The 22,428-nt window shown below is 50.0% G+C and overlaps 1 protein-coding gene across 2 annotated transcripts in view; it reads left to right on the top strand.

The window, feature by feature from the left end:
- The window catches only part of Sdk2 (sidekick cell adhesion molecule 2), a 290,656-nt gene that overhangs the window by 124,711 nt on the left and 143,517 nt on the right, over positions 1–22,428 (top strand). The window lies entirely within an intron of this gene.

The raw sequence follows: 22,428 nt of genomic DNA, 5'->3' as shown, positions 1-22,428 counted from the left end.
CTCTCTGGATCTCCATCCTTTCCATTATAAAGCAAGGAGGCCAGCGGTTGGGGCGACCTCCTCTCTCAGTCTGTGACCTTCCGGTGGCTCAGCTGGTGCAGGGTGACCACATTAGCCCACAAAGAAGGAGAAGAGGCCAGGGCAGGAGGGCCAGCAACCCATCTGTGGAAGGGGGGGGGGGTTGCGTGGAGAGCACTGAACCAAAAAGCAAGAGATCTTCATCCATAACCCCCTACAAGGTAACCAGGAGGACCCTCTAAGCATCCTACGTGGTGGCTTTGATTTGAGGACCTGGAGCCATGTCTGACTACCACTGACATCACTGGGGACAGCTGACAGTGTGTGAAGATCCCTACATCCACTTGGGATGACTAAATGGGGTACCAAGAGCTTTTTGGGTAGGGTTTAGGAGCAGCCTCTTGCTTGCCCATGGCTAGGGAGCTGGATTAGGAGCTCATAGGAAGAGAGGCTTTGCTCGCTGGTGAATCAGAGCCCCTTTGTGGTTCCCTGTAGTGCCAGGGCACAGGTGGGTACCACTCAGCAGCAAAGCCCAGCTCAGATCAAGGATCAGATGTGTGTGTATGTGTGTGTGTGTGTGTGTGTGTGTGTGTGTGTGTGTGTAGTATAGATTTGTGTGCACATGCCTATATGTATACAGGCATACATGCAAGTATGCATGCACATATGTTCTTTCAAGTCTGGAGGCTAGAAGATGACCTCACTTGTTGTTCTCCCTTGGGCGCCATCTGCCTTGGTTTTTGAGACAGGTGTCTCACAGGTCTAGAGCTTACCAATTCAGTGAGGCTGTGAGGCAAGTGAATCTGAGGGACCTGCCTATCTCTATTTCCCCAGCACTAGAATTACAAATACGTTCTCCCAGGCCAGATTTAGAGAAGAAGAAAAAAAAAAAAAAACCAGAAGTTCTGAGGGTCAAAGTCAGGCCCTCATGTTGGCACAGTATGTGCTTTGCCAAAGAAGCCATCTATCAACCCCCCCCCCCCCGCCAACACCATGCACCTTCCAGGATCGGCTCTGATCACCAGTGGCATGGATTACCTTTGGCAATGGTTCTTGGCCACAGCATCCATTAGGGAGCAGTCCAGATCTAACTTCTGCAGATGGTAGCTAAGCCCAATGATTGCACAGGTCTACAATCCCAGCCCACAAGAGCCTAAGGGCAGGAGAATATTGAATTCAGGGCTGCCCTGAGCTACCTATCCAGTTCTAGGCCAGCCTGGGCTAAAATGGATGAGATGAAACCCTGTCTCAAACAAAACCAACCCCCAAAACACCATCAGTGACAGTTATGACAATGACAGCCATCATCGGTGAAGAAAGAACTCACATAGGGTTGGCATAGTGATGTGTGCTTTGGAGTAATGTCACTGGATCCTGCCAACAAGCCTAGAAATTCCACAGATGAGCAAACTGGAGCTTAGAGGACCCACCCAAGGTCAGCTGTGTAAGCTGAACTCCAAAGAGGAGCCGTGGAGGTTAGAGAACGGTTCCATGGCTAAAGGCACCTAACAAACCCGACCGCCACAGTTGGGTTTCCCAGAACTCAAGTAAAAAGCCAGATGTGGCAGTGAACATCTGTAATCCCAGCTCTCTGCTGTGAAGTAGGAGTTGAAGACAGACTTGGGAGCCTGCATGCCTGGGGTACACCAGGCCAGGTTTCGATGAAGTGTTAGAAACAGTAAGAGAGACCCCGCTTCAAAGCAAGGTGGAAGGGGAGAGCCAGCTCCCAAAAGTTGCCCTCTGATATGCTGTGACATGCGCACATGCACACACAGCACACACAGCACACACACACACACACACATTTTCTTTTCAAAAAGATTAGCGGTGAGACTCCAGATCTGAAAGTCTTTCCCATCCACCACCCTGCCTCTCAAGGAGAAAAGATCGCTGCAATTGTTCCCTTAATGTGTATCCTTAGCAATGTTTCTGCTAACTGCGCTCCGCAAATTCTAGAAAACAAAGCAGTGGAGAGAATGCAAATATCCCCGTTTATGGCTGTGTTGGGGGGAAGCCATCCAGGGAAATAAATGAGCTTCCACTTGGGAGGCGCATCCCTTCGCTTTGGCGCAGCAGGGACATCGGCTCGCATGGTATGGTGGCAACGAGATACTCGAATGTGAAGCCGGTCAGATGGCCTGTTCATCAGACACTAGCTGTGACTGTGAGTTAGGGCTATGCTCCTCAGGGTGACCTTAGAACTCTTTGTGGTTGGCTTCCAGTGGCATCTCCTGACTTCATGCTGGCTATGACATGCTAGGGTAGACACTGTCAGCAAGCCAGACAGTTTATGGGTTTCCAGACGCTTCCCACATGTCCTTTTCCTCTTTCTTTGTCCAAACTCTCCCAGCCCTTCCTGGGCCCCATCCAAGTGACTTTCAGAAAACCATATGTATGTATGTATATATGTATGTATGTATGCATATATATATATATATGTATGTATATATATATGTATATATATATATATATATATAGAGAGAGAGAGAGAGAGAGAGAGAGAGGAGAGATGTCTCATATATATATATATATATCCTCTCTTCCTTCCTCTATGTCTCTCTGTATCTCTCTCTCTGTATCTCTGTTTCTCTATTTCACTCTCTCTCTTCATCTCTCTTTCTCTCCTCCCCCTTTACCTTTTATGACTAATTATATCCCATGATACCTTGCCTTGTAAACATTTATATAGGACACTGTGAACAGACCACAGGACTGAGGTAAGAGTGACCGCAACCTTGTTAAGTCCAGGGACCTTGGGTCTTAGACCCTAGAACCTGACGTATCCCGGTCCTCTCCCCTAGAGACCATTTATTTTGCTGTGCCTACCTCAGCTTCTGCTTCATTCCCACATAGCGAGTGACCCTGAGACATCCAGGTGTGGCGTGTTATAACTGCCTGACTCTGAGGAATTTCCCTAGAAGCTTGAGAACGTTGCAGAAAAGGATCTGATTGGACAGACTTAGATTATCTCCAACCTATTACAATGGGCCATCGCGTGCCGCCCTACAACCATCCGGTCCTGGGTCATGTGCCCTATAGTGAGTCATCTCCCCACACACACCCACACACTCCAGCCACAAGGTAGTCAAAGAGGACAAAGACCATTAGCAAACATGGGGGGGAAAGGATGTCAGGCACATAGAAGTCACTTATTCCCACCGCATTACACCCCTTGCCCAGTGGAAGGCTGGGCTGCTGCAGGTACTTTTCCTGAGTTTTATGTTTTCCCTTCTGAAAACTGTCAAGTCTTAGGAGGATGGTAGCTGTCGTGCTATGAACACCTGCACATATCTTAACATTTACCCATCTCTCACATGGGACTCTCTCTCTCTCTCTCTCTCTCTCTCTCTCTCTACACACACACACACACACACACACACACACACACACACACACACACACTGCTTTTGCTCAGCCACCTAAGGATTGTGGGCATCCCATAGCTTCACTATTGGGTAACACTCCTTCAAGACAAACTCTTCTTCTACAGCATTGTAACATGGTAGAGAAAGGACATGGATATGATTCTGCCACGGTTGGTATAGCCCACATCTAGATTTCTCCATTTGCTTCATTCAGCAGCCCCCCCCTCCTTCACAGCCATCCAGTTTCCATTCGGTGCAGGACACAGTCAAGGGCCACGCCTTGCATCTCTCTATTCTGACTCTTTTTGTTCCTGACTTAACTAACACAGATATACATGAGATGCTGGCCACTTTTACCGAATTTCCACCCAGTGTGCATTCTTCCAGTTTGATTGTCCTGTACACATTCTCGTTTGGGCAATGGGACATAGACCTACCTGCTCCAGAGGCTTCATACTGGAGGCACCGACCCGTCACAGGTGACACTCTTCTCATTTACATGTGTCCATGTGTGTACATGTATGAACATGTACATGTTCGTAAAGTAGCTAGATGTAAAGAATTCTAGATGTCATTCCTCAGGTGCCACCCATCTTATTTTGGAGGCAGGGCCGCTCATTGGTCTAGAGATCACCTAATTAGACCAGCAAGTCCCGACAGTCTTGCACTTTATAGATGGATCCATCACCCCAGCCATGACGGTTGGTTTGATCTCTGGTTAACATGGCTTCCCCCAGACCTCTTTCCTTATCAAGGAGTCCGGGATCCTCTTCTCCTGGGTCAGCCATGAGAGTGTGGAGGACATACACCCCCACCCCCATCCCCACCCCACCCCCACCCCACAGCAGTGCAGAAGCCGCTGATCTGCCTTTACTTGAGTCAGTCCTCGCTGTGCTGTGGCCTCAGGGAGATCTTTCCTTCCCTCCCCCCCGCCCCCGTTCCTGTCACGTTCACTGCCATTCTTTGTTCAATATAACAAAGTTCTCCTCTTGCCCCCTTTTAAATAATTTAGCACCAGTATAAATTTCGTTTCATTCAAGTATATATTAGCACAAAACATGGAACTCTATTTAGTGAATGTATATATCCATTCAAATATTTGTGCTTTGTCCTCAGTGTTTCCATCTGTCTGTCATGGTTTATGATAGCCAGTCCTCTTGAGGGCCTGGACTCGGCCCATGTAGCCCCTTCAAACAGGGTCATGAATCCTTCCAGTACAGCCTCATTCAATGTTAAACATTTTGGGGGGGTTGGCTAAACAACAACAACAAGGTCCCAATGCCTGCCGAGAAGCATCCAGTCAGCCCCCCCACAAAGTCTCCACCACTTCTTTTTAACCTTCTTACCTCAGCACTCACCAGGGCAGTCCTATGCATCTAAGTACAGTCATGCATTCCTTAATATCCAGGATGTGTTCTGAGAAAGGCACTCTCACCAATCCTATCATTAAGATCATGTGAACAGGTGAACTTACAGAAGTATCAGTAGCAAAGTCAGTCAGTTGACGTGGCCTTGTGACTCAATTGAGAGACATGACAACCGTTAGATGGATAGGGCCACTGTTGGCATAATAAGGCATGCCAATTTACAATAGCTTGGCTTTTATTAGCAGACGGAGTACAGGTGAAAACAATTGTTAAGTCTATAACCCAGCCCTGTAGTCCTTACCACCAGGCATGACCTAGTCAGAATTACAAGGACAAGACTTTTACGTAGCCCATGGTGGTGTGGGCTTGAGACACACGTCAGCACGGGCACACACATGAGACACCCCACGCTGGGATGCTGGGATAGCCACCGTGTCCCTGTATCACCAGATCTTTTCAGCTCTGTTATATCTTACAGGACAGCTGGCATAGCTGTGCTCCATTGCTGACTTCATTGTTGCTGTTCTATGGCTAGTCTGGTCATACTGGTGAGCAGGTCCCTGCCGATCTCTAGAGACAGAAACTTTTAAGTTGTCAACAACGGGCTAATTCCCTACTGATTCTATAACCTTGGGCAGCACTACCCTCTCTGACGCCATTGTCTTCTCAGAGCAGTGCACAGTGGTGGTCACCTTCGTGGGGTCCATAAGATTCTACAAGTCAAACCCCATCCCCATTGTAACAGACATGTAATAAATGGAACCGTAAGGATTATATAAGCTGTCTCTCTCCATACTGAATCAGGGACATATCTGAAAATCGAAATGACAAAATTCAGGGTTCAGGTGGATATACCTCCTCTTCCAACACCTGGTGTTCTGCACACCTCTTCCAACCTCGCTGCCATGGCCCACGGGCCTTTTGAAAAGAACCCCACAGTGGCAAGAGCTGGGGTGACTCCTTGTTGGTGACAGGCCTTTGTTCATTTTGAACCAACACTTGAGTTCTGGTCCAAGAAATAGCATTCAGATTGAAGGGTGGCCCAAATTGAATCTGAGAATGAGGTCACATTTCTCACAGGTGTGGAGAGATGCCAGGAAGACCCTCCCAAAGATTACTGCCCTACTACCCACCCCCCATCCCTCCGCTCTAACAGATACCCAGGTTTGCAACGTGATGGCTTGGTGGTGACATGCTGTGAGACTAGGAAGAGACAAGATACTCTTCTAGATCAAAATGGTCTGGTGTGTCTGGGCATCTGCACTGGGGAGGTGGGGGGCTCTCTTCGGGGCATGGGCATAGGTCTCAGTTACAGGCCTGTCTGCAGGGATTGAGGCACTTTGCAAGCTATGTACAATGAGGACAAGGCCATAAGGCAGACCATTCTGTGTCACGGTGGTGAGATCCACCCCCACATAATTACTTTCACTATGAGACTAATGTCCTCCATAATACACACACGCAGATTCCCACACACAGACAACCAGCCATGCACACACTCAGAGGAGAGCTACTGGCAAGCGAAGCTGGCAATGCCAGCCAGAGGCTTCACCTTGGGCATGTGCAGGGCATGGGCATGGGCATAGCAACCCTGTGAGTTGACTATCATTACCCTTAGACACTCAATCCACAAACACGGAGCCCAGAACCCAGAAAGCACTGCGGAGCTCGGTGAGCAGAGAACTGGTGCAGATCCAGGCTCCCAAGTGCATTGTCTTTCCTGGACAGACCCTCACAGACTTTCTGAGGAGACCTCTCTGTCCCCTACCTCATCACTGGCTTCCCTTCTGTCCCAGTGGGGTAAGAACAAAGACCTCTGTGGAGGGGTCAGGACCAGGTGCCCAAGGCTGCTCCAGTGGGGAGGAGCCAATGTGGAGGAAAAACCAAGGGAGATGGTCTCTAGTCAACCCTACCGCCCTACTGACATCCCTGGGGAGGGAGCTGTAAAATCTAGGAGCTCAGATGGGGGTGGGGGTGGGGGAGCCTGTGTGTGCCAGTCCTATGAAAGGCACAAAGCAAGGGGGAGGGGCTGTGCACACCCACTCTCACAAACAGCAGATAGAGCCTTTGAACCTCTTCAGAGAAAAAGGTGGCAGGCTTGGCAGGCCAGGCAACCATGTCCCTCCCTCCTTCACCAGCCCTGTCCAGCCTTCTCTTAGAAGTGAGAACCACCGACAGAGGCAGAAGCAGAGAAGAGAAACCAGTGGCCTTCCCAGAAGGCACCTATACTCCTAGCAGGGTAGGTAGCTAGAGCCAATAAAACCTTTACTCATAGCAACTCTGAGACATTCTTTCTGTCTTCCGACTAGGAACTGCCAGCAGCTTCCCAAGATCACACAGCAGTGTTTGGAGAATCCTGTTTCTCTGGCAATCCTTTGAACCCCAAGCCTGCTTTCTTCCTCCACCACTTCCCACCCCCATCCCATGCTGCCCTGGTGGAGTGGGGTAGGGCACAGGGGTGGGGGTGGGGACCTTGTTTCCCAGGACGCTCAGCCAGAGTTAGCCCAGCCCTGCTCTAAGACCTCATGGCTGTCTGTTAACTCTCATTAAGCAAACACACTAAATCAAAAGGTGGGTTGCTTGATGGCCTGCCTGCTCTGTGGACTCACAATGGTTCCTCTTCTCCAGCCTCTCCCACCTGCTCAGCTGTGGGCACTATATCCACCAGACACTTGTCCTGGCAGGGAGGGGAAGGAGACAGTAACAGATCAAGTTTGGGATAGCCCCGGGAACTTGCAGCCCTTGACCTACTTAGGGAAGAGCTGAGAGGTACGAACTGACCTCCTGAGGGAGATGCTCCTGGCAGGAGGCAGTGACATCACTGACCACCCACGCCCATGCCATCAGAAGTTGATGCTTGTCACACAGTAGGGTCATGAGAGATCCCTGCCCTGCAAGGGAAGAAGCAGACATAAATACTGATGCCAGTATTAAGAGAGTCCAGACATCACGAAATAGTGCCAGAAGTTTCCATGAGGGACACCAGTCTCAGATGATGATGACCAAGGCCCAGAGGAAGCAGAAGGAGTAGCTGAGGAAGCAACAGAGACACACCCACACAAAAGCCAGAGAGGGGGAAAGCTCAGTTTAACACCTCTGCCTTCACCCACCCCTTCTCCACACCCCTGTGCCCTGGCAAACCCCACCTCAGCTTCTAAGATCTAGCACAGCACCAACAGTGGGGGTCCTAGGCCTGCACCCCCAGGCCTTTGCCATGCACCTTTGAGCCAATGATTTCTCCTCAGCCTCAACTGCCAAGTCTATAAAATGGGAACAAGTGAGAAACTAGTAGCTACCTCCAGGGTGGTCCTAGAGGTCAAACTCTAGCACAGGAAAGAATCTCTGAGTCCTGATGACTCTTATGTAGAAAGGGAGGTCTAAGGACAGCTAAGAAAATAACATTGACCCCTCTCACCTGGCTCCTCTTGAGGGACAGGCAACCCTGTCCCCTTTGCTGAGTATCTCCGTCGTTCTGTCCCAGAAAATCAGAGCCTTTCCCTTGCTGAGGTCTGCCCCTTTCCGTCTGCTCCAGCCTCAGGTCCAGCTATCACTTTAGACATCTGAGAACTGAGGGCCTGAGTGAGCCAGCCCGAGTTCAGGAATCCGCTATGATAGACGTAAATTGAATTTTAATAGAGATGTAGATGGCATGAAGCCAGTGTACTGGGGCAGAGGCAAAGCAGTAATTAGAAGTTAACGAGTTTAGAAATGTCGTAATCCATAGGGAGAGTGGGGAGGTGGGCCGGGAGGAGGAAGAGACCCAGCCTGGTGTCCTTCCCCTGACCCAGAGGCCGACTCCTTCCACAAAGAAGGAAGGCTGTAGAGAGCTCTGTGTGCAGTTACGGGCCCACCTCCTGCCAATGGGTGCTGTGCAGCTTAAAGGGACCTCAGGGCCTGTCTGGGAGAACGGATGGCTGGAATAGCCTTTCCCAACCTAGGGGTTCCTGGTACTAAGGGGAAGTTCCTTGTTGTAGGGGGATCTATGCATGGTAAGGTACAGGCTACATCCCTGGTCTCTGCCCACTAGATGCCAGTCGACATCTAAGTCTGCAAATGTAACAGCCAAACTAAATGTCCCCGAGCTCCAGATATACAGATGTGCACCCTGCCTTAGGGGACTTTGCCCAACAAGCCTCTGATGGACCCAAGTTTCTCTTAGCTGGAGCCAGAGCTTCCATTCCTAAGGGTCCCTAGATCAACACAGCAGGGGAGGACAGTGACAGCTGGATACCCAGTGGATCCTCTTGAAGGTCCCTTTTGTCCCCTCCTCTTCTTTATGCAACAACCCAGTAGGCTGCCTCTCCAGTCTAGTTAACCTCAACTGAGAAAATGCCTTCAGCAGATTGGCCTGTAGGGAAATCTATAAGGAGTTTTTTTTTTTTAATTAATGATTGACGTGGAAGGACCCCACCCACTCTGGGCGGTGCCACCCAAGTTGTCCTGAGTTGTATGAGCAAACGGACTGGGTAAGCCGTGGGCGAAAGCCAATAAAGCAGTGTTCCTCCACAGCCTCGGCTTCAGTTCTGCTGCCACCTCCTGCCATGGCTTCCCTCAGTGAGGGACTGTAGCCTGTAAGCTATGGAGACCCTCTCCTCCCCCAGTTGCTTTTGGACACGTGTTTTATCACAGTGATAGAAAGCAAACTAGAACATGGTCACTCTGATATCCTTTTCTAATTTTATTTTAATCAAAATATAATTACATCATTTTTTCCCTTCCTTTTCCTCCCGTGTCTCCTCCCTCCTTCTCAAATTGATGGCCTCCTTTTCTTTGGTTATGATCATTGCACATACACATAAATATAAATACATAAATACAACCCACCCGGTCCGTTTAGTTCTGCTTGTGTGGATATGGTTTCAGAGCTGACCACTTAGCATCAGATAACCAGTTAAGTGGAAAGACTAATTCTCCATTTCTCAGAAGTCATTGGTTGCCTGTAATCTTTTGTCTAAGGGTAAGGCCCTATGGGGATCTCTACCTCCCATGTCATTGTGTCTGAACAATGATATAATACACATGCTACCATGTCCTTTATTGTCACTCTGGCTCCTAGGCCTCCGATAAGAAAGGCTGTCCTGAAAGCCTATGTACCTATAGAAATGAAGGCTCAGAGAGGCCCAGAGCCTGGCCATAACCCACTCAGCTATGAGCTGGACTCTAAACTCAGCTCTCTGATGTAGGAACCATGCTCTCCGGCCTGCTCCAGGTGGCCTTACCAAATGCATTGGTGGGTAGGGTCAATACACTCTGCTTTGAGTGGACATAGCTGTGGCCATAGATCTTGGATACCTGTGATGCCCCCTGACCCAGTCCCCAGAGATGCTCAGAAATGTCTCCAGGCACAGTCTGCTCCAGCCTATTTCACTCTCTGGGGAGGACCCCTGTGTACAGGTTCTGCCCAAACCTACCTAGGGTACAGGCCTGCCTTCAGCATCCTCTGTGAGTGACAAGAAAAGCCAGAGGAGAGGAGATGGGAGAGAGAGGGTCGACAGGGATGGCCTCAGAGGGTCAGGCCTGGCAGTAGGTGGCAAGAGGCACAGCTGGCGCCTTGTGCCTCCAGTGGACGTTGCAATAATTATGTCAATTAAAACTAATAAGTTCAGAGTGTAAGTGGAAAGGTAGAAAAAGCAGGCAAAGTCTTGAAAACCTTGGCTGGCTGGGTTTCCATGGCAACCTGTTTCCTCACACTCTGGCTTTAATAGGTTTTGATTTGAGAGGAAGTGAGGCCTCCATTCCCCCATTCCCAAAGAAACCAGGTTTAGAGAGGGGTGCCATTCACTGTACCTGAGCCCCGGGAAGGGCATGCTGAGGGTGGGGAGGGGGGGCAGCAGAAGCCTTGAGAGCATCCCAGACACAGACATAGGCACGGACACAGACACAGAGGGCCTTGTCTGGCATCCAGGCCAAGCTGTTGGTCTCACGGCTGGCCCATCGTGGCTCTGGGCAGAAGTAACTTCCTAGAGGTAGGGTGAGAACTGATGTTGTCAGAGTTGGAATTGGAACCCAGGTCATCCTAAGCGTCTACCCGTTCTACTCAAATCCCCTTGGGCCAGAGGTCTGAGCAGCAGCCTGCCAGATAAATAAAAGGATGTCAGGAGCTGGCTTGATTTGGTAGCATTCCATAGTTGGGCTGGGCACCTGGGGGCATGGTAGTGTCCAGGGTGTCATGGGTAGGGCCCCACTGTAATGAAGATAAGGCCCTGGATCAGAGGTTCCACTCTGCCCCGACTCCCCATGGATACCTGTTACATTTTGTCAGTATCTCCACATCTCCATGTATTCACAGGTACAAATCTGGGATCACAGACCTAAGAATGGCAGGTCAGGCAGGGCATATCCATGAAGTCCTAGACTCCCTCTGTGGCTGGGGCGGGCAGAGGGGAACAGTGGTCTTCAGGCATGGTGTGTCCTTCTGTGTCTCCGCCTCTCTCCCCACAGTCCCAGGTACGGTCATTCCTGTTCTCACTCTGTTCTCACAGCCAGGACACATTTATTGATGCAGAGACTTGGAGTGTGTGCAAATGGGAAGCCGGGACGGGAGGACTGGCGGCATTTTCAGGCCATTCTGGGCTACATAGTAAGACCCATTTTCAGGCTACCTCTGTCCAAAACAAACAAGCAGAAAGATGAGTAGAATAGAAAGAAGAAAGGGGAAAGAGGATAGAGCAGAGGGGGGATAGAAGGAGGAGGGAAGAGAGGAAGGAAAGAAGAGGTGGAGAAGAAGGAGAACCAGGAGGGAAAAGAGGAGGGGGTGAGGAGGGGAAGAGGTGAGAGAAGAGATGACTAAGTCCCAGACAAGCAAAGTTTGTCCAGAGTCACAGTTCAAACCCAAATTGGATCAGGACAGGGACCATGGAATCATCTGGAATAATTCACATGCCCACCCAAGTGTCTTCTCTCTCATTTTTGCCCTCTTCCCCAACAACTGATGGATTTCCCATGGCCGGTCCCTGTAGCCTGGGGACCAGCGGCTGTACCTCTAGACTTCCTAGTGTAGGAAGTGCAGAACATGCAAATGAAGGACTGGCTGCTGCCCGAGGGAAGCAGGGAAGCGAGGCTGGAGAAAGCTTGTCTCTGATGAACTGAGGCTATTTATTTCCACCACAAAGAAATTTAGCATGCAAATTAAGAAGGATTTGATCATCCATCACCCGAAATTGACGTGCTCGAATCTGACCCGAATCCCTGGTAACTATCACACATGGATGGGCGTAGGGCGTGCACACAAGGTCCACGGGGAGGCCGGGAGAGGTGGGCTCTGCCAGCCGGCCAAGGCCCATATGCTTCTGTTCTGGGACCTTTCAAGGCGTGCAAATGAGATGATCATTGATCCTTTCTGCACAACTGGGCTAGAGAGCACAGCTGTCCTGAGGGGCTCCCCCACCCCCGCCCCACCCTTCTTAAGTCTTCCTGTGCCCCCTACCCTTGGCTCTCAGCCAGGACACAGAAACTAATCAAATATCTCACTGTGTTCTAGGACTGTGCAGACAGGTGACCAGGACAAATGCCTAAAGAGTTGACCATGACCACGCTTCCTGGGGCTGTCCTTCTTGCCTGACCCCTCCTCCTCCCTCCTGACCCTTCCTGGAATTTCTCTGATGTTCTTTCCTTGAAGGTTGCCCCACCACCACCAAGGCCTTCTTCAAGGTCTGCCTTGAGGCTCTAAATTCAACTCCAATCTCTTCCTTAGGGTTTCCCAAGTCTTTGGGGCAGCAGAGACCCCAGAGGGTAGACATGGAAGAGGGATGAGAGATACAGGAGGGATTTTAGTGGGGACTGCAGAGGCTGAGAGAAGGGAGGGAATGCGGGCTCAGAATGAACAAGCATGGGGGTGGTTCTCAGGCACTAGGGAGCCCCAGAAGGCTGGGGAGAGAGGTCCTTGTGAGCCTAGGAGGACTTCAGGGAGAGAGGTCCTTTCTCAGACACAAATATAGGAACCAGGACAGACCATTCCCTGAAAGAGCCTGGGCACAGGCCTAAGGACCAACCATAGCCAATCCAAGGCCTGCGGCCACCACGGTCTCTCTCCTTCACCTTAGACTCCTAGAGAATGGGACCCTGCCTGTGGGGACATGCTTGACTTGACTCTGAGCATTGTCTCCAGACAGGGACATACTGCTGTATCCAAACCCCCCCCCAAAAAAAAACCTTGGTGGCTTAGACAAACTATCATTTCTCTATGAGTACCTACTGGACTGGCCCCTGACCCTATTTACTGATAGTCCACTTAGGCAAACTCCTGAGTGAGTCCAAGGCTAGCCTTCTCTCCTCATGTGGCCTCTCCTTTCTGACATGGAGGACTCTGAGTCAGATGGAAAACTCGGGGTCCTCGTTTGAGAGGCATATAGACACTGCAAGTCCATTGAGACCTGTGCCATCACATGTGGGGTGAGGGGGGGCACCATAAAGCCAGCCTAGATTTAGAACAAGATGGGGTCTATGTCCTGGGAAAACTGCAGAAAAATACCAGGCTTGCAGTCTCTGATCTCCGAGCCTTTGCTCAGGCTTGGCCAGTGTCCAGTGGCTTCACAAGCACCTTTTCCAGATGGTGGCTCCCAGCAGGTCCCCTTGGGCCTAATTAACACGGTTCTGGTCTGCTTCATCCAGAAGTTGCTTCTGAAGTCACCTGCAAGGGTGACTTTGGAGAGTCCAGAGAGAATGTTTGGGTACAACATGGCCTGGAGGGGCAGGGCAGAGGGGACAGAGGTAATGGGGCAGGTTCTAGATTCTGGCCTGAGAGAGTCCATTCAGGGGGTCAGGGCACAGCCATCCCAGGCAAGCACCTTGCGTCATGTCTCACGTGCATGAGCTCTACCCACAGGCTGCCTGCAGGCCAGGGTTTACCTGGCTGAATGAGCCTCGAGCCAGCATCAGGACCATAAGGAGGACAAACGGCCTCCTTTCTTCCTGGCAAGGCAGATGAATGAGTGAGGGAGCGTAGAGCCAGTAACAGTGATGCTGAGTCAGACAGCATGTACGAATGCCTTATGGCAGGCCCTGAGCACACTGCCTGTGTTGTCACACTTAATCCCCGTGGTATCGCTTCAGGCAGGAGCTAAGGCATGTTCTGCCACCTGCTCACTGTTAGACCCCGAGGCGTGTTCCTTAACCCCTCCCTCTGTGCCTTGGTTTCTTCATCTTCTCCATCTGCCAAATGGAGACGTAGCTCTGACGTAGGGTAGTTCATAAAGAGGATGAAGAACATTAGGAAAGATTCATTACCATGACCCTGCCTTGGGGAGGGAGCCAGGCACTGTGGATAAAGTTTACAGCTATACTGTAGATCAGTGAGGTAGACAGAGAGCCAGAAATGGCTGATTGAGAAACACGGCCATACCTTGCCACAGGGAGGGTAGGTCATTGCTAACCTTGAGTCTGGTCTGCCTGGGTCAGGAGACTCAGTCTGATTGTACAGCACCTGGGCTGCTGATGGTGGGCAGGGCTCCAGGCAGACCTCTTCCCTGTCTCCCCACACCCGCCTGCCAGGCAAGTTGCAGGGAGTTTCTGGAGCCCCTTAGCTCAACCTCCAGGCTTATCAACATTCATTCATCCCACAGACATCTGGTCTAGGGAAGTCGGAAGCCTGAGGCAGTCTAGGGAGCAGAGTGGGGCTGGGTAGGAAGCTCTGGCCAGCTGGGCAGAGCCAGGCAAGGTTCACTGTCTCACAGCTCACCCATGCCTACCCAGTACCCACCTCAGTGTAGCTACTGCATACTCACCCCTCCACTTGATACTGAGCGGCAGCTGAAGGATCTACTGCAAGGTTATCCCTGCCCACAAGATGCCCAAGTTCTCGTTATCCCTGCCCACAGATGCCCAAGTCATCCCAGGGATCCAGAGATGATAAGGGGAGCAGGGTAGGTAATATTTAACATCATCCCTTCTGTCTCCAGAGACATCCCCTCTGTGATCTTGGTAGCCGGCTGCAAGGATGAATAGACCAGAGATGTACCTGGGGATCAGGACAGCTCTAACCCACGACAGCCACAGAACGGTGTTCATCACATTGTAAGGATGACAGCATCGCTGTGGTTGCTGCCATTGTTACTGTTAATACTCAGAGCCCCACACAGCATCTGGCCATGGAGCGTTCCAGGGAGGGTGGGATGAGTCACTGCGACGATGAGCTACACAGAAAAGCAAATTTCCTGGCTCCTGACTCAGTTTCTGGGACCCAGCTAAGCCGTTGGCAGCCAGTTCTGCTATGATGTAACTTACACGTTCACAAATATCTCCATGCCATGCAAAGTCATGCAAAACTCCGCAAGGCCTGTCGGGGAGGCGGGAGCATGGCACCCAGCATCTCCATTGGTGGCACACACAGAAAAGGAGAGGTCTCGAATACAGATGGCTGCGTGATTTTGCAAGGGTTCACTGGTTAAACTGATTCACTGGTTAAAAGCTGGAATACTGGAGCAGAGTTGATGCTTTGCTGGAAGGGCTAGACGTGGGTTTGGGGAGTGGGCGTTGGAAGGAATGTGGCTGGTGAGCTATTATTCAGGGGTAGCAAAAGAGCCATCTAAAATCAAAAGAGTGTTGTAACTCAAGTGTCAGGGAACTGAGGACCCTAAAGGTTTGAGTATTTGGTGCAGAAGTGGTTCAGATAGCTCCAGATTTCTATACATGCCTGTCATTTCTTGTAGAGAAAACCACACATAGACTTATGTGATATTAAGCCATGTAGTGGCCCTGCCCTATGCTGAGGATCTATAGGCTATAACTGTTGCTCGGGAGAAGAATAGGCATTTACATCAATGAGCTGATAAACAACCCCTCACAAGCATAATGAAAGTCAATTAAGTGAGCATGCATGTGCACACATGTACACGCACACACACACACACAAAAGTATAAAATAAAATCTTAAGTTATCAAAAAATTCATAAAAAGTATTGCATAGATGAAAATGTCATAATGCATACTAATTTTATATCTGTTGCTATGACAAAATACCCTGGAAGAAGCAACATTGCGGAGACATCTATTTGGTTTATAATTCCCAGTTACAATTCCTCAATGCAGGGAAATCAAGATAAATACACAAGCCAGTCCCATCCCAGCCAAGAGCAGGGAGATAATAAATACATGCATGTTTGCTTGCTTGTTCTGATGGATTTCTCTACTCTTACACACTTCAGGATGCCCTGTCTAAGGAATGGTGCCACCCACAGTGGGTTAGGTCTCCCCACATCAATTAACTTAGTTATAACAATCCCTCATTGAGACTCTCTTCCCAGGTGAATCTAGCTTGTGTCAAGTTGGAGATTAAAGCTACTCGTTGTATAATGAAACCTATTATTATGTATAATTACTGATAATATATGCCAATAAATAACTTAAAAACCATGCATATGCATTTCTAAAGTGCACAGGTGCTGGTAGCATTTTTCAGTCTTTCTGCAGAATTAGATGAATGTGAATTTTTGAAGGCAAGCCTTCTGGCCAACCAAGCTTTCCTTGTCTTTCTCATGAGGCAGTTGCCCTGACTTTGTCCCGTTTTTGAGATGGGGTACCTAAGTTTCAGTCCTTTGTCTGAGGTCACGTGCTCCATAGACAATGGAGCAGCTGAAACTGGATGGAGTAAGGGTCCGCTGAGGGCATAGCATGGGCTCTTTAAGACTGGTCCTTTGGAGCCCCATCAGAGTCATCTCCCAAATGAGGAAACACAACAGATGAGGCCACACCCCACCCCTTGTCATCTCCAGAAGTTCTTCTGTCCCAAACCCTTACTTCTGACCTCCCTTTCTCTGGCTACACCTCAGCCTCTCCCTTATCACAGCCAGTCCATGGTAGCTAACATGGTCTCATTTGCCTTCCATGTTTAGCCCAGGCTGCACCACCCTTCATGTGGCAGGGCTTGGAGGAGGGGTGACCTTCCTCCTATTGGTCAATCCCACCTGAACTTTGGAGACCTTTCTGGCCTAAGTCACCATTCCCCCATGGTTTCCAATGTATTCCACTCTACCCCTCACCCCTTCCCCAGGCATCTGAAACCACCACACAGAATTCTGTCCACTTCTGGGGCACAAGACTCCAGACACTACCTCCTCTCCAGAAGATGGTTTCCTCCCTTCCCCTCTTCATCTGTTTCCTTCCACCAGAGTTCAAACCTACTCAAGGATCATAAAGCCCCTCTGTGGTCTTCATTCCACCTTCATGCCATTTCTATTTCCTCTCCTTGTTCTCTTCAGGCCATGTCCTTGCTACCTTTATGTCAATTCGACACAAGAGTCATTTGGGAAGAGGGACTCTCAAGTGAGAAAATAGCCCCATAAGATTTGTCCGAAGGCAGGTCTATAGGGCATTTTCTCTTAACTAGTGATTGATGTGGGAGGGCCCAGAGCACTGTGAGTGGTGCCACCCCTGGTCACGTGACCTTGCTGTGCATAAGAAAGCAGGCTGAGCAAGCCATGGAGAACAAGCCAGTAAGCAGCATTCCTCCATAGCCTCCCTCGGTCCTCCCTCCAGGTTCCTGCCTTGAGTTCCTGCTCTAGCTTTCCTCAGTGATGGACTTACAAGCCACAAGTGTTGAAATAAACCCTTCCCTCCCCAAGTTGCTCTTGGTTTTATCACTTCAGTAGAATCCATAAGACAACTCAGGACCTGGTACCCTACTTTCTCAATCCCTCCTCAGCCTTCTGTGCCCTGGCCCCACAACTTCCCCCACCACACCGAGGGGTGTCAGAGTTCTTATGCTGAGTCAAAGGCACCTGTCCATCACCCCAACCTCTGGCATCATCGTATGATGAGTCCTATCTCCCCTCCCTTGTGTCAAAGACCAAATTGGTCTGTCATTGGCCTTGACTGTCTGGTCTCGTCTCCACCTGCTGAGTATGAGTCCCGTGACCAGGCTGTTCCATACCAGACTAGGTAGACCCTTCTGAGGCTCTGTGAGACACAGCTGGGTGGGTACCACTGCTCGCATCCACTGCAACACAAGCAACCATGAATGATGCAAATTGTGCTGAGGCACCGGTGAAAGGTTACTTGCGGGTCCTTGAGACTTGAATGTCATGTGATTCTCAACCATCGCAAAATTGTCTTCTTTTGGTTTTGTTCCAAAACCTACCCATGTGGAGATGGTTCCTAGTACGCTCCGTTTAAAGCACTGTGGTTTGCCTGCCTCCTGTATACTCATCTTAACACCCTCCCCCGGTTCTTTTGTCCTGAGAGAAAACCCAAACTTTTTAGCCCAGGAGAGCCTATGGAACATGCATGGCCATCAGCCCAGCCTTTTTTCTGCCCACCCTCATCTCTGGTTAAAGCCATGATGGATGGCTCATCGTCCTGGATCTGGCTCTCCTGCATCCGTTCATCATGCTCGAGCCCTCCATCCCTCCTCATCTCCTCTTCCCTTTCCCTCTGACAACAAATCCTTCAGCTGCTTCCAGCTCTGTTTCGCCCTCCATCTTGGGCCCTCCTCCTCCATCACCCCACCCCTAAAGTCTATCCACCCTAATCTTTCAGCAGTCACAAGGCCAGAACCTCAGTCAGGGGATGGTGAGCAACTTGGGGACCCCTCGTTATGGAACAAATTGCATCCCTATTTCTCCCAAATTGTGTGATGAGCCTTCAACCCCTGGCACCTCACAATGAGGCTTCATTTGGAAGTAAGATCATTGCAAACATAGTCATGTCAGAGGAGGTCACACTGGAGCTAAGGAAGTGACCAACACAATGACATATTTACAAGAATGAGCTAACAAATGTCCAGGAAGAAGTCGTGTGACGGCGAGGCACAGCTTGGAGAAATGCAGCCACCACTAAGGAATACATGGGGAACACAAGAGTTGCAACAAGCCAGGCAAGGTCCTCCCTGGAGCCTTAAGGGGGCAGGGGCTGGTGGTAGTGGTGCTTGTGTTCCTGCAACACTAAGACTTCAGACTCCTGGCCCTCAGTGTTGTAAAAGAAGTTGCTATTGGACTGAGCCACCAGATTTCTGGCACTTTGTTGCTAGAGCCCAAGCAGACAAATTGGCCCTTGGATACAATAGAGACCCAGGTCCCCAAAACAGCTGGCCACTCCATTAGGCATCCTCCTGCTGTGGAAGGAAAGGAGGGCTCCTAGGTACAGATACCCTGTGCTGCACTGGATGGGTCTAACCCAGCGTGGGAGATGGTTTCCCCTGTAAACCCTGGGGCTGGATGAGAGCAGCAGGAGATGGCAATGAAGCTGCCCTCAACCCTTCCTATGCCGCCAGGCTTCCCTGGACCAGCCCTTGGCTCCTGCGCTCTGATTTCCAAGTGAGCTCTTTATCAGTGTGTGTTAATCTGGTTGCTTTTCGGGAGTGAGGAGGATCATAATGAATCATAATGAATCACAAGCAGGTGCCAGGAGCCCTGGACAAAAGAGCCCTCCTGGCCCTGGGGCAGGAAGCCAGATGGAGGATTGTGCTCTGGGAAGGAAACCGCTAAACCAAGCCTCAGAGCCGACAAAGCGGAGCAAGGAGCCACAGGTTTTCAGCTTCTGGTTTTGTTTCCTTTTGTTTGTTTGATTTTTAGCATAATAACTGTGCCCTCCCATTAGCCTTGGGATTTCTTATTTCCCAATTGGAATATATCTCCCAACTGAAAGATGTCTGTGTAAATGTCTTGTACCCCAGACAAGCGCTATCGCCCCCCCACCCGACCCCCCAGCTCTTCATCCTTCCTGCTCTTGATGGTTTGCTTAGATACCTCCTGGCTGTGTGACTCAGGAAAACATGCTCAACCTCTCTGAGCCCAGGCCTTAGAATGAAGAGATGGATGTCTCCAGTTCATCTCACAACCCATTTCCACTCCAATTATGGGAGGAGGGCTCCTACTTGTGCTCTGAGCAGAGATGGTTCCATCTACCCCTGCTGAGTAGCTAGCCCCTCTCCCAGCCCTCCCTGACCATGGTCTCCCCTCAATGACTGGCTCACTCTCACTTTCTCAGCCAGGCAGACATGAAAGGAAAAGTCTCCCGGAGGCGGAGGCGCACAGGTTTGAATACTTGGTCTCCAATTGCCGTTGCTACTTGGGAAAGTTCTGGAAACTTTGTTGCGAGGATGAGCCCTTGAAGGGCTTGGTGGATGATGGATGCTCATCACTTGAAGACGGTCCCCAGGGCCTTGCTCTGATGCCTGTCTCCCGTGAGATGAACAGCCTCCCCCATATTGCTCTGCCCAAGCGCAGCTGACCTAGCAGCCCCGAGCTGAACTTTCCCAAAATGTAAATCAAGACAAACCGTTCCTTCTTATCCTCTCCGGGATTTTGGTTACAGTGTTGCTGAAGTAACAGACCTCAGCTTGGGGATCCCAGACTGATAGATAACAACTTAATGAACTCCTTTTCCATGTTCATTGAGGGCAGTTAATTGGCCCAGAAGGCCATAGGGTTGATGGACAGCCAGCCCAAGCCAGGCCTGTCACAGTGCTAGCAGCCCTGGCTCAATAATACTGCCAGCCCTCTTATTGAGGATCGATCATAGCATCATGGGGTGGGGGGATAGCTCAGGGTGGCCAAGAGGCCAGGGCTGGAGACAGCTGGAGACATTTCCTCTGCTTCTAAAGCAAATGCGGCTTGCAAGAGATCATATGAGCCCATGGTGTGTTACATCTGAACACCATCTTCAGGGACCCGAGGGGCTCAGGCTCTAAACAAAGCTCCCAAGACATCTGCTGCTAAAGAATCTGTCGGGATTGACAGATGTTTCAGCACATACAGGTGCTTGCCATCAAGTCTGATGCCCTGAGTTTGACATTAGGACCCCCATGGTGGAAGACAGTAGTTCTCCCCTAATCTCCACACATACCCCCACACGTGTGACTGCATGCAGTGAATTAATTAACCAATAAATTAATTAAAATGTAATTAAACAATGTTTTAGAGCAACTGGACCTTTCCTCACCTACGACTACATACTAAAGTCTGCGACCCCCATCCTCCCTCCAGAATCCCCAGAGTTTTCCTTCCTGTGTCCACCTCACCCTGGAGAAGACAGCTGTGTTAGTTCATGTGTTAGCTGCCATGACAGATTATCACACAATTAAGGACTTGGACTTGAAGGGGTAGATTATTTGCATGGCATGCTCAGGCTTATCCCCAGCAAAACACACACATACACACACACATACACACACACATACACACACACACACACACACACACGCACACACACGCACACACGCACACACACACACACACACGCACACACACACCTTTTAAATAAGATTATACTTGCAGGGTCGAGATTTAAGATTCAGTATCTCTTTTTTTTTTTAAGATTGATTTATTTATTACATATAAGTACACTGTAGCTGTCTTCAGACACACCAGAAGTGGGTTTCAGATCTCATTACGGATGGTTGTGAGCCACCATGTGGTTGCTGGGATTTGAACTCAGGACCTTCAGAAGAGCAGTCAATGCTCTTAACCTCTGAGCCATCCGGCCAGCCCCCCAGTATCTCTTTTTAAGATACACTTATTCTTATTTTATGTATATAGGTATGTCTGTATACCATGTGTATGCAGTGCTCACAGAAACAAGAAGAAAGTGTCAGATTCCCTGGGGCTGGAGTTTCAGATGATTCTGAGCTACTGTATGGGTGTGAATCAAACTTGGGTCCTCTGCAAGAGTAGCCAGTACTCTTGGCTGCTAAGATGTCTCTCCAGCCCCCCAGAAACTCTTCCATAGAGACACAAAGCAACTAAAACATAGCATAAAGTAGCACATTCCTGAGCCCTGGGGACAAGCATGGACATCTTTGGGGCATCCTTGGCCTTCCCTACTCATCTAGAGATTAAACACGGGACAAGATGAGGGATGGGAGGCATGGCCTTGGGGAGAGTATTCATTGCTTTTCACCTTGCTGTGACCAAAGTTCTCATAGGCACAGCTTATGAAGGACTCAGTTTAGCTCACAGTTCAGGGGATTCAGAGGGCACAGTGGCTGGTGGCTCTGTCTATGGTTGCAGTTTGGCATACCTTAGTGGAGCAGGAAGCAAGGCATCCGGGCTAGAAGTGGGGCGGGGCTCCAAGCTCCTGTTGTGATGTAAGAAATGTCCTCCATAGGCTCGTGCATTTGAACACTCAGTCCCAAGCTGGGCACCATTTGGAGAGGCTATGGAACCTTTAGGAGGTGGAGCCTTGCTGGAGGAAATACGTCACTCTGAACTGACTTTGAAGTTATATGGCCAGGCCCTACTATGTCTCTCTGTCTATCTCTCTGTCTCTGTCTTTCTGTTTCTCCCTCTCCCTCTCCCTCTCCCTCTCCCTCTCCCTCTCCCTCTCCCTCTCCCTCTCCCTCTCCCTGTCCCTCTCCCTCTCCCTCTCTCTCTCTCTCTCTCTCTCTCTCTCTCTCTCTCGTGTGTGTGTGTGTGTGTGTGTGTGTGTGTGCATGTATGAAATGTGATCAGCTAGCTTCCTGCCCCTGCCACCATGCCGGCCTGTTGCCATGTCTTCCCCAACTCTCTTTTTCTGGACCACTCTCAGCCTAAATAATCCTTTCCTTCATTAAGTTGCTTTGTCAGGGTAACTCATTTGCACCCAACATCCGTGATGCACTTCTGTGCTAGACCCTACCTCCTAAAAGCTCTACAGACACAGCACCACCTGTTGGGGACAGAGTGTTCAAATACAGGAGCCTGAGGGGGACATTTCACATTCAAAACCATAGCGGGGAGACGTGTGCCAGTAAACAGGATGGTAAATTC

This window comes from Mus musculus, chromosome 11 (assembly GCF_000001635.26).
Source record: "Mus musculus strain C57BL/6J chromosome 11, GRCm38.p6 C57BL/6J".
Classification (NCBI taxonomy): Eukaryota; Metazoa; Chordata; class Mammalia; order Rodentia; family Muridae; genus Mus; species Mus musculus.
This window is presented reverse-complemented; position numbering and strand designations above follow the sequence as displayed.